The following is a 13,286-nucleotide window of genomic DNA, read 5'->3' as shown; positions in this document are numbered from 1 at the left end:
GGAGTCTGACACTCTTGTCTCTTTCTGCACTTCTCTTGCTTCTTTCTGCAATAATCCTGCCGCTTTCTGCACCTCTTTTGCTTCTTTCTGCACTACTCTTGCTTCTTTCTACTCCCCTCTTGCCTCTTTCTGCACCCCTCTTTCTCTTTCTACCTCTTTCTGTGTACTCAAATGGGAAGTGGAAGCTGTCAAGTTTAAAGGTCTGTGTGCTCTCGAGACTGAGGTATATGTCTACTTGTACATGTATTGTTACATGTGTTATACATCTGAAGATGATTGCTTAAAAAGAGGGTAGATTTTCTTGTAGGTGGTCAAATCTTCTCAGTTCTGCTCTGCCATTCGGTTGCACAGGTAGACATGTCTTATGTATACAGGTGTTACAGAGCCCCACAAATATACTATTGAATACCCAAGTGTCCTGTATTTTGAGCAGAAAGAAATGCATACACCTTTTCGTACACACATTTATAGAGTATGATGGTTGAAACACAGGTATTCAAGTATTTGTATTTTTATTTGTATGTAACATGTCACTAGCTAAAAGCAAAGACACACGCATGCATACCTTCACAAATTTGGTGAAACTTACAACAGTGATATGATTAGGATTGCTGATTTACATTTTGTAGGCCTAACATTTTGAGCAGTTGATGAATAGTGAACCTTCAAGACAGAAGTGAGGTTTAAGACATCTTGGGAGAAGGATTAGGGATTAGGCTACTTTGTATGAGTCTGTGGAAAGGTACAGTCGAAGTAGGCCTCTTTCAGCACCTCTGTTGCATCTTTCAGCACTTCTGTTGCTACATTCTGCATTTTTCTTGCTTCTTTCTGTCCCGTTCTTCCTCTTTCTGTACCTCTTTTGCCTCTCTGCACTTCTCTTGCTTCTTTCTGCACCTTTCTTACTGTTTCTGGACTTCTGTTGCTTCTTTCTGCATTTCATTAGCTTCTTTCTGCACCTTTATTCCTATTTCTGCACCTCTCCTGCCTCTTTCTGCACTTCTCTTGCTTCATTCTGTGCCTTTCTTCCTCTTTTTGCACATGTCCTACCTATGTATGCATAGTTAAACATTAGCATTTAAAAGACCTTAAAAATCCACTAAAAGAACCACAGGTTTCAGGGATGTTATAGTTAGCAATTAGCATGTAATTAGCATGTAAAACTCCTTAGAAATGAACTGTTAAAAAACACAGGTTTCAGGGACGTTATAGTTAGGAATTAGCATTTTAAAAGCCTTAGAAATTCACTGAGAAAACCACAGATTTCAGGGACATTATAGTTAGGCTGAAATGTTACTCACACAAAACCAGAGAAATTCTGTCATTATAATTAAATGAGCTAACTATAACTGGCACCCCCGCAATGCATTGCTGATGACATCAGACATGGTCAGTGACATCACTGATGACATCACTGCCAACTTCCACTGGAATCCTACCGCACTGCATTAGAAAGTGATCTGTGGGTACTCAGAGTCCAGGGTTGTGGTTGTGGTGGTAGGTGATGTCTGTTGGCTATTTGGTGTGGGATGTGGAGACAACACAATGCTGCTGAGCCTCCCCATTTCCAGAGATGGGGTTCCTATGGTGTTCAGCAGCTCTTGGAGGGTGTCATGGTCAATAGGTGAAAGATGTTCATACCCATAAGAATATTCGTTGAAGAGTGGGATAGGATGCTGAATAGGAGATAAGCTATCATCCTCTGCAATGTAAAAGGCAAATACTATTGTTTGTGTCTGTTATATCTTGACAGGTAGTTTAGCATTTGACATTCAGAGCGCAAGACACTTTCCATTCTCCTGTGTTACATGGTACACCTGTTACACAAAGCTGTGTATTTCACTTTACATGTCCTTGATTATTCTCCTATTTCAGTTGTTCACAATGTTGCCAGTAGCCCTGTGTGCCAACAGTAAGGGGCATATTTGCAGGCCCCTACTGTCACTGGTATGTCATTTATTAAGACCTTCCTGTGGCACTATTTCCAATGTGGCATAAAACAACTTTAGCTGGTTTAGAGCTACATTGTGAATAGGGCCCCCTTACACACTATATTTTGCATGAAAGGGGTAGCCAATGGGGTTTAAGGTGGATATTCCACTGCAACTCACATGATTTGGCCACTGCCACCTGTTTACAAGTAGTAGGTAGCTCATAAACTTATGACCAGGGATAATGTGGTCTTCACGTGGCAAAACAAGGAGAGGTGCTTTCTTACTCTGCATTTGTGCAGTTTCAATGTGTTTTGAACTGTGCAGCACAACCAGTAACAGCAAAATGCCATGAATGAATGCTTATGTTCAGGGAGGGACACCTTTCTGTACATAAACAATCATTCTCTCACCCGAGACACCCTTGCACTTTAGTGCAATGGTGCCTGCCTTGGTGCAAGGTAGCATAATTGACCACTAGCGAAATTAAAGAGGCAGGGGTGCACTGTAACTTTGAAACACGGTGCATCCCTGCAATTTCATAATTGTGGTGTTAGCAATGTTTGGTTAACACCAAGCTTTGCCATTCTGAGTTAAAATGCTACTAAGTGGCTACAGCCTTACCTAGTTGTCATCACTGACATCCTTTATGTTTTATGCAGAGTAGGTGTTCTGCAGGATGTGAGACAGCTAATGTATTTCTTCTATACATATGTATGTGTCCATTGATCCCTCTGTGTATTGTAGACAAAGGTCTGCACAGACAACCAACTTACTGCCACTCAGTTATGTGACCATATGGTGAGTGGTTTATCCTGTACCTACTAGCCACAACATAATGATGTTGCTAACTGTTAGGATGTGACATGTGTCATGCAGCACCCCAGAAGATGGTTTTATTAGGGTGAAGGTGAAATGTAATAACAGAGAGTTCTTAGACAAGATTTTGACTAGACATGGTATGGCAAGAACTTTAACTATGCAACACAGCATATTTCCAAATTCACATGACTTGCCCAGAGTAAAAATTAGCGTGTACTTCCCTTGTGTTCTCCGTAGCAGTGACAATGATGATAACAGGCAAGCATCAAGACAGACAACTTTGAGGAGGAAGGATCCAAGGATGGCTGCATTGGTGCACAGCTGACCTTTGTACAACATCACATGGGTTTGCACATGGATGAGACATACTCAAGTGTACATGGTCCTTCCATGCATTTGTTAAAGGATGAATGATGACACACACCAATAGGTATGCATTTCCAACCAGCCACATTTGACTTCACCTAGGGGTCACATTCAGCATATGTAAATGTTGTCATTGACCACAAAACCCAGGGCCATTAATACAATGTCATATTGCCAACAGAGCATCACATTTAGCAACTTTCAGGTGGATAAATGTATTTTTCAAAATTTGGCAAGGCAGCTTGTAGCCAATTAAGATTGATTAGTGCAGGAGGCCCCTTCTCACCCTTCTCATGAAAGGGTCGTGCAATGCGTGTTTCTGTGAGCATTCCATCCACAAGAGGCTTGTAGGTTTTTAAAAATACCCTTTCCTACAATGCTGAGGCAGAACCAACAACTTAGGACAGATAAACACTACGGCCTTTTTGAAAAGCCCCTTGTACCCACAGTATGTCACTTATATTGATTTGAAAATAGGCACACCTGCACAACAAGGGGGCATATTTACAATCCCTTATCGCCACAGGAATGTCACTTTTTCCGACGCTTATGTGAGGATGGGGGTTTGCCTTATTCACAAGGCAGCATTAAGCCGCTTAACGTGGCTTAATGCCACTTTGTGATTAATACTCCCTTTCACACTACACTTCAAAGGTAAGGGGTGGGCTATGGGTTTTGTAGTGGGCATTCCGCCGTAACACCTATTGATTTTGACACTGCCCCATATTTACAAGGGTGTTTTAAATATGGGCAGCGCCAAAATTAGGAGCAGGGAAAGCGTGGTCTTAACCTGTCAAAATGAGAAAAAATGCTTTATTTCTCCTCTTCGTTGCTGTATCTATGTGTAAAACAGCAAAACACCATAGATTGTTTTTGTTGCAGGAAGGGACACCTTCCTGCACACAAAAAACATTTCCCTGCAATGCGGCGCCCTTGCACTATGGTGCAAGGGTGCCTGTGTTGGTGCTAGCAGCTACATTTAGCACCAGTGCTAAGAGAAAGTCAGGGGTGCACCATATTCTTGTGAAAACACCACATACCTGCATTTGGAAACTGTTGGAGCACTGCGTTAGCCTTCTTAGCTTAAAACCGCACTCCAACAGTTTCCTAGTAAGTATGCCCCAAGGTGCTTGAAAATTATTGCAATGTTCTTAGGAAATCAAAAGTGGAAGCTGATTTTTTACAGATTACCTCCTCATATTTTGCTCTTGGTATGTGTGCTGTATTCTGCTCAACGCATCGAGCCAGCAAATAACTAATTAGAATTGTTTGTGACTAGGAAGGTGCCCCTTCCTGCACGTCAACATTTGCCACTGCTGGCCAAACACCTTAGAAACATGTTAGCTTGCTGGCTGCGCTTGCACTACTCAATCTTTGATGACAACAGGACTGTGAGACATGCAGGGGTGTGTTGTATTTCGTGTGTACACAGCACATCCCAGCATTTCTATTCTGTCAGAGGACGGTGTTACCAGTTTTGAGTTGACACTGCACTCCACTATTCATGGTATGTATGTCCTAAAGTTAGTCCATGAAAGCTCCATATCTTGACAAGAATGCACATGACTGTCATTACAATGTGTATTAAAGTAGGTTGACTGTAAGACGTGCACCACTGTCTGATGCAAACATTTAGATAAGAGACACATGACTGCTCATTTGTCATTAGATGTAGGGCCTTACACCACCGGTATGTCACTTTCAATGGAGTAAAAAGTGATGTACTGCCAGCTCAACGGACATGTGAATAAACCTCAGACAACCTATGTGGATAGTGTTTGACCTGCACACAGTGGGGGTGGGAATGAAATATGGCTACCTGGACGGAACAACATTACTCATTCCCCCCCTTTGTCCCTGGTTGGTACTTACCCTGTTGCTGATGTAGTTGGTCATAGTAAGCACTGTCCTGTCACTCTACTCCATCCACTGACTCCTCACAGATGACTTCAGATACCTGTTCCTCCAAAGCATTGAGCTCCTCTAATGGTGCTGAACTCCAACCTCCAGTCTGCAGTGCTGCCTGTCGATTGCTTGCCAGTTTCTGCTTAGTCTTACACTTGGCATCATGCCAGTGCTTCTTGCAGTCACGCACTGTCCTCTTGACTTCTGCAACAGAGTTCACCTTGTTGACAATGGACGGCCAAATAGCATTTTTAGTCTCCAATGACAACGTAGAGCTGACGAAGAGCTGGTGTTGATTCTCTGTCACCTCCTCAATCAGGATCTCATTTTCTTCCTGACTCAATCTGCATTTCCTGTTTCGCTTCCCCTGGGACTCTGGCTGGTCCTCTGGCTGTTTGGTGGGCTGAGGAGTTGTGATCCTGTGCTGAACTTGGTCCAGGCTGCTCCATTCGGCATTCAAGTGATTTTTTGTTTTTCTTAGCGGAGAATTCGTAAGGTTTTTTTGCTGCTAGATGCCGAAAAGTGAAGTCGGGCTGACTGGTGTGAACTTTCGGCAAAAGTCCAGAGCACACAACAGTATAAATAGACTGGTTGGTCTAAAAGTAATGATCGTAGGGATAGACCGGACAAAGCGTATAGTTTTCAAAGGTTTTATTCATCACAGTGTTCCCGACCTGGGAATCACTGTACACACAAATCAAGCCGACACGTGTTTCGTCACAACATATGGCTGTGATTTTTCAGGGCTGAAATCAATGATCAGGGGCGTGGTCGGTGAACCGGTGATAATTCCAACCCGGTCCTAATCGGGTGGTATTTGGGTTTGAAAACGGGCAGCACCACTGGGAAAGCCGGTGCCGATCTCTAAGTAACCGAACTTGTTGTATCCGCAAGTTACGGGGCACAGTGGCCGTAGTTGAGACTGGTGTGAACTTTCTTTCCGCTAATTGGCTGAACGTCAATTTCTTCGCGCTAATGTGTAGTTTTTTTTATCACCTCGAAGCTAGAGTTAGCATCATTGTTTGCAGCTGGTGGCTGATCCTCATACCGCGTAGCGACATCTTGTAAATATGTGCCAAATATGTAAGTAAAAAAATTGGAGCTAAATGGTGTGAAAACTGCTTAGCAGCAGTTCTGGTAAATATACCTCCAAGTTCTTAATGCATGGAAAATTGACTCAAATACACAGACATATTGGGAAACTCTTCTTTGATCACAAGATAAGTACAATCATAACAACATAAGGGACACATCAGACAATGACCAATAGTACAAGTGGGTAATTAACAAATCTGATTGTATTTATTGTACAAAAATGTAATATTAAATATATGTCTAGAATATAAAGAAATGTCTCAACTACTCAATTGTCATTTACATACATCAAATGGTGTATTCTAAAAGGATGACTCTTCCAGACACACAGAGGTATTGTATTTCAGGAAAGAGTTGGACTTTCCCGTATATTGTGTTTTTAACAAAGGGGTAGCATAGCACCATGCTTATGGATGCACAGAAGTTTCTTTAGTTAGGGCAGTCAATTAGAATATTCTTTTTAAGTTTGATTTGATTGAAGAAATAAAGAAAGGGAGGGAGGGGAGGGAAGGGAAGGGGGAAAGTAGTAGTTACAATGAATATATAAATGAAATAGGCAGTACAATAAAATTCTCATGATAAGCAAACATAACAAGCATGAGGATTTATGAACATATCATATAAATACGAATTAAAGATACAGTACAGTACAATATAAGGAAAATTAAAATTATAATTACAAGGCAAAGGGAAAATCATGGGGGTTTGCGTACCTCGACTGTGCTAGAATCCGGAGAGGGATGCACAGGAGCAGAGGAAGAAAGATATGTCACTAAAGGAAGCCAAACCAGGTCACGTTTAATTGCTAGGGAGATGGGGGACAAATAGTTAGTATCTAAACGGTGATGAAAGCAGACTGCATTCCACCAAGATTGGTAGGAGATATTGGCAGCTTGCTTCCAGCTAGAAGTAATGGTATGGAAAGCTACAGCTATGAAAATGTCAAGTAATAGATAGTGACGGGGAGATTGAGGGAGATCCGGTGAAAGAGAGCCAAGAAAAACTTGTGAGGGGGAAAAGGGAACTTGAAATTGGAAAATATTTTGTATTTGCTTCCAAACTAGCTGGCAGAACTGGGAAATAGGAGGACAATCAAATAACATGTGTTTGAGATCTGCAAAGGAACAGGAGCATGACCAACAAGTAGAGGGGGAATCTGATGAAGAACGGGATAAAGCAAGGGGGGTAAATAAAGTTCTGGTATAAATGAAATATAACGTTTGGGTAGTATTAGCAGCTCTAGAGGTTTTATGAAGTTTCGTCCATATTTTATCCCAAAGAGGTACCGGCCATTCCTGAGAAAGATCCAATTCCCAGGCATTCTCGATGTTAGACTTTAGTCTATCATTGGTATTACGGAAAGAATTGTACAGAGCAGAAGCAGAGGGAGAGGCCGCCAACAATAAGGAAGTGGGTTTACGCTCTAAGGGAACATCATTGGACGATGATAAGGAGCGAAGGTACAAGATCAGGACTGGGTAGAGGGCAGCGTGTTGTGCTCGAGCAAAAGCTGGCAGTGAGAAAGAGGTTTGAAGAGCCTGAAAGGAGAGAGGAGTACCATGAGAAATTAATTGAGAGATCCAACATAATACTCGAGAATGTCATGTTTTCCAGAAGATGGTGCGATTACGGATTTTGAGAAGCGAATTGTTCCAGATCGGCTGTTCGTGAATGGAAAGGGGGGAAGGGTAAGATGAAGATAAGTAGGGTAGAAGGAGAGAGCGGGAATGAGAAATGACAGGCTTACGAAGACGGGCTGAAGTAGATGTAAAGGCCATGATTTCGCGAAAGATGAAGGGGGAAATAAAGGAAGACTTCATACTCAACCAAACAGGAGGGTAGTGAGGAAGATCAGAAGAGAACCAACGGATTGATTGTTTCAGAGAGAAGGCTCGTTGGTATTCCCTAAAGTCAGGAAAGCGTACTCCAGAGTGAGCTTTGTCCTTGCGTAAGGAGGCAAGAGCTAACCGGGGGCGTTTACCGTTCCACAAAAATTTCAGCAGTATAGAATCGATCCTTTTAAAGAAAGAAATTGGGATGTGTAAGGGAAGCATGGAAATAGTATAAAGAAGAAGGGGGGATAGCATCATCTTTATAGAGTTGAGCCGACCCCACCAGGACAAAAAGAGTGGATTCCATCGAGTAATAGCCGCCTCCATTTTCTTGGAAATATAATAAAAATTTTGTTTGAGAGTATCAGACAAGAGAGGAGCGAACTAAACACCCAGATATTTGATTTTAGATGGCTGCCATGAGAAACCGGTTTGAGAAAAGAGATGTTTCTGGCAGAGAGGATTTAAAGGTAGAATTTCACACTTATCAGCGTTTAAGCGATAGCCAGAGACCGCAGAAAAGGAAGAGACCTGCTGAAGAAAGGAGGGAATAGAGGAAATAGGATCCGAGCAATAAAAAAGAATGTCATCAGCATAAAGCGAGAGTTTAACCTGAAGAGATCCAAATTGGAAACCAGAAATGGTGTCATCCAGACGAATCTTAGTAAGGAAAGGTTCCAGAGCTAAAACAAAAAGCAAAGGGGACAAAGGGCAGCCCTGTCGAACTCCCCTATGTAAAGATAAATAGTCCGATGACATTCTGCTAACAAAAATGGAAGCCTGAGGGTCGGAATAAAGTAGAGAAACAATAGAGATGAATTTGGAAGGGATGCCGATCCAGCGCAAAGCCTGGAACATAAAGTCCCACCAATCCTATCAAAGGCTTTCTCCGCGTCTAAAGAGATATCCGCAAAAGGGAGAACCATAGAGGAAGCCTTGTTAAGTATGTTAAGGAAAACACGAGAAATGTCTGATGAGAGGCGACCCTTGGCAAACCCCGATTGTTCGGGTCCAATCAAATCTGGTAAGAGGGGATCTAAGCGTAACGCTAATATCTTAGCTAGGATCTTATAATCAGTATTGACCAGGGATATTGGCCTGTAGTTCTTGCAGAGGGAGTGATCCTTATCCTCCTTGGGAATCAAACAGATTAAAGCCTGCTGAAAAGAACCGCTTGATGAGCCCGTTCCAAGGAAGGATTGAAATAAGAGTAAAAGCTTAGGAAGAAGGAGAGAAGCGAAGTGACTATAAAATTCGATAGTAAAACCGTCCGGACCTGGAGATTTCCCGTGATGCAGTTTAGACACAGCGTGAGAAATTTCAGATAGTGAAACATCTCGTTCCAGGGGGTGAAAATCAACATGAGAAACCGGAAGAGATTGAAAGTAAGAAAGAAGATCAGCAGACTCCAGGACCCGTTCAGGAGTGTATAGATTGTCATAAAACTTGACAAATTCAGCAAGAATGTCTTTATCCTTAAATGTAGATTCTCCAGAAGAAGTCTTAATGGATTCAATCTTAGTACGCTTCCTTCTTATCTTTAAGTAATTGGCTAGGAGTTTCCCCATCTTATTCTTGCCTCCATAGTAAGGAGAGTTACATTTTAGTAAGAGATTAGAGGCGGCGTATGTTCTAAATTTGTTAAAAGAGATTTTTGCCTCAATAAGTGCCTTAAGGGAAGACTTGGATTTAGAAGCGTAATAAGCAATTTCTAAAGTTTTAATGTCAGTTAAGATTTTCTCAGTCTTGAGCTCACGGAGTTTCTTCCGCCGAGCTACAAAGTTGATAATAAAACCCCTAGAGGCTGCTTTAAAAGAGTCCCAAACCGTGACAAAAGGGGAATTAGGGGTATGATTTAGCAGGAAAAATTCAGTGGCAAAGGCGCTAAATTCAGAACAAAAAGTGGGTTCCAAAAGCAAAGCATTATTGAAGCGCCATCTGCCGGAATGGGGGGAAAAAGGGAGTAAGTCAATGTCCACAAAAACCGGAGCATGGTCGGAAAGCAGAATGGAACCAATTTCAGAGCGAATAGCATGTTGGGACAGGGATTTACTAAGGAAAATGTGATCAATGCGGGACTGAGATTGGTGGGGAGGGGAGAAAAAACTGTACTCTCTAAGGTCAGGGTTACACAATCTCCAAATATCTACCAAAGCATTGTTTTGAAAAGTATTTACAAACTAAGTATGCATCCTAGAGGGGACAAATTTGACATTGGAATGACGATCAAGGAAGGGATCAACAACCTGATTACAATCACCTCTGAGAAGTATGTAAGCCCCAGAGAGAGAGGACAACTTAGTAGAAATAGAGGGCCAGAAGGATCTATCAATCCCAGTAGGAGCGTACACATTAAAAAGGGTGAGAGGAATATTGTCTATAAACAATGTAACAATAACCCAACGACCGTCTACATTACATTCATGAGAGATTGAAGAAACGTTTAACTTTTTATGTAACAAAATTACAACACCATTCTTCCTGGAAACTGTGGGAGAGCAAACAACATGACCCACCTAACAACGCTTGTGCTTTAGAACCTCTGCTTCAAAGAGATGAGTCTCCTGGAGGAGGGCAATATCAGTCTTAAGTCTTGCTAAATGTGATAAAACTCTTTGCCTTTTAATGGGATTATTCAATCCCTTAAAGTTCTATGTTGTTACACGGAATGGAACAGTAAGGAAAAACAACTATCAGCAACATGCTTATTAATACATAAAAATGAACTGAGAGAATTCAGAAAAATGCAAACATAGTGATGAGGAGAAGAGGAAAACGTAATAGAGAGACAGGAAGGAAAAAAGTAAGGAATAGGCTAAAGAGGAGAAAAATGGAAAGAGAAAAACCACTGCTATAGAGAAAATCTTGAGTTCGAGAAAAAGAAAGGGGAAGTAAAGGGAGGCGAAAGGGGGAAGAGAAGGAAAGGAAAGAGAGAAGAAAATCTGTCAGGAGAACAAGTGCAGAAGAGTAGGATAAAAGGACGGAAATGAAAACGAACAAGAAGACAGTTACATGTCCAAAATGAACGACTGAAGTACATACTTCCGAAAAAGAAAAACGCTAAAACGAGGATGGGAAGGTGGCGTCGGGAGACAACAGCGACAACATCCAGAGCAGACATCAAACCTCTAATACCATGAATCCAAAACGCAGCATATAGAACAGTATGGTACACCAGGGTAAAAGAGAAAGGGAAAGGGGAACGTCTGCAAAAAAAACAAGAGAAACAGACTAGTGAATAGAGGAATGCATCAAAAGAAAATAGGAAAAGAAACGAAATCTGAACAATAGAGACACAAAAGAATAAAATAAAGAGTGTAATGGGAAACATTGGGAAAGCACAATGTCAGCATCAATAAAGAGACAATCGGACCATAGCACAACAAGAACAAAGAGTCAGCAGGTTCCGTCAACCAGGACTGGATACATCCATAACATCTGGACCATGTCGTCGAAGAAACGCTTGCAAGGCTGCAGGATCATCGTAGGTGGTCGTTCTGTCCTTATAAGTGACCTTGAATAGGAAGGATGAAGGAGACCATATCTAGCATTGAGTGCCCTAAGCTGAGGTCTCAAGTCCAAAAACTTCTTCCTCCGATCCGCGGTGGTCTTGGAGACATCTTGTGATAGAAACAGGCGGTGTCCTTCCCGCATGATTTGTTTCTTGAGCTTGGCAGCTGAAAGGACCTGTAAAAGGTCAGTGAATTGCAGGAATAACATAATGACACCTCTAGGTTTGCTAGCGACCTTGGGACCAAGGCGATGAGCCCATTTGATATTGACGGAGGCTAAGGCCGGAGCGTCCAAGATCTTGGCGAGAAAGGATTGGAAGAAAGTGGGAGGATTAGATCTCTCTGTAAGTTTTGGAAGTCCATATAAGCGTAGATTGTTCCTACGGTTCCTGTTTTACAAATCCTCCGTCTGGCGTTTAAGGAGGAGAATCTCCGCCTCTAGTGACGGGATATAAGAACAAGAAGATTGCAAAGAATCTGTCGTAAGTTCCAGAGTCTGAACACGTGAGTCCAAACAAGACCATTTTTCCTGCATAGCCTGCATGTTTTTGGTGGTGGCTTCCATAAAAGGTTTGAATGCACGGAGTTCTTCCAAAATGAGATCCATAGAGGAGGATGATGAGTTGCTCCCTGGGGATGGAGGATCTTTCTTGAGACGTTTAGAGGAAGTTAAGGAAGACGGCGCCTTGCCTTTGCTACGTTTTTTCGGTATGGCTCCACGTGTCGAAGCAGCTTTTGATGACGCGTCGTCCTCCATGTCTTGGTAAGGAGAATCCGAATCTGAGCCAGCCGGCAAAACAGAGGAGGCAGCCAGTTTTAAAGTACGAATTTTCCCCATGAAAAACTGGAAATTCAGGTGAAGGTAAGCAAGCCGCTAATGATGAGGAAAACAGTACTATTAACACAGAGTAATGCAAGAAAAAATGAGAATAAATTGAAGTCACTTGAAGGCCAAACAGGGTGGTCTGATGCGGGCCAGACAGGGTTACGCAGGAGTAAGGTGGTTAGAGGATATGTGTAGAAGTACACGCTGAAAGCGTGTAAAGGCAGACCTTGAAGCGACAAGTTCCATCGACGATGATTGTCACTGCATGACTCCAAAAAGCGTTAAAGAGGGTATATATGGCAAAAAGCACAGGCCATAGAAACTCTAGTGAACTGAATGTTAAGAGGAAAAGCAGGGAATATGAGGAGGTTGGTAATGGAGGACATAGGTAGTGCGTAGAGTAATGGTTAGACTGCTGACAAAAAGCCCTCTGTAGGGGAAAAGGCCAGGAAAGAAACAATCAACATCTGTGCCAGGTCGCCAACGGTTTCCAATGTAGAATAGTATGTCTGAAGGAATTGCAGATATCTTATGATTCACGATCCCTCAGGAATACATAGCCAGCTCATGAAAAGTAGATATAAGGGGTAAAGACAGGACCCTTTGCGTAGTAGGGAAGAAGCGCAGTGTAGGCGGCAAACAATGATGAGGGGTTCCAAAATACGCTATAAGAGCGGGCTGCGGTAATCAGAGAGACCTTGTGAAGAGATGAGGGAATCCACAAAATGGCGGGCGGAGCCGTAAATGCCAGGTCGCATCAAATGCAGAGGAAAGGAAATGTCCAGAAGTAACACCAGGCTAGACGGAGGGCTCACCTCTTGTGCAGGGTCGTATTCAGGATACTTGGCTTAAGTTGCGGCATGTCAGGAACTTCTCAGCCGGCCACCGCGAGGAAACGCGGCCGGCGCACAAAATGGCGGCTGCAAACGCCGGAATCGGCACCTCCGTGCAGTAGGCGAAATTCGGTGCGGAACCGGGAAACAAAGAGGGCATGCAGCGC

This window comes from Lissotriton vulgaris, chromosome 4_1 (assembly GCF_964263255.1).
Source record: "Lissotriton vulgaris chromosome 4_1, aLisVul1.2, whole genome shotgun sequence".
NCBI lineage: Eukaryota > Metazoa > Chordata > Amphibia > Caudata > Salamandridae > Lissotriton > Lissotriton vulgaris.
Note: the sequence above shows the minus strand (reverse complement) of the source record.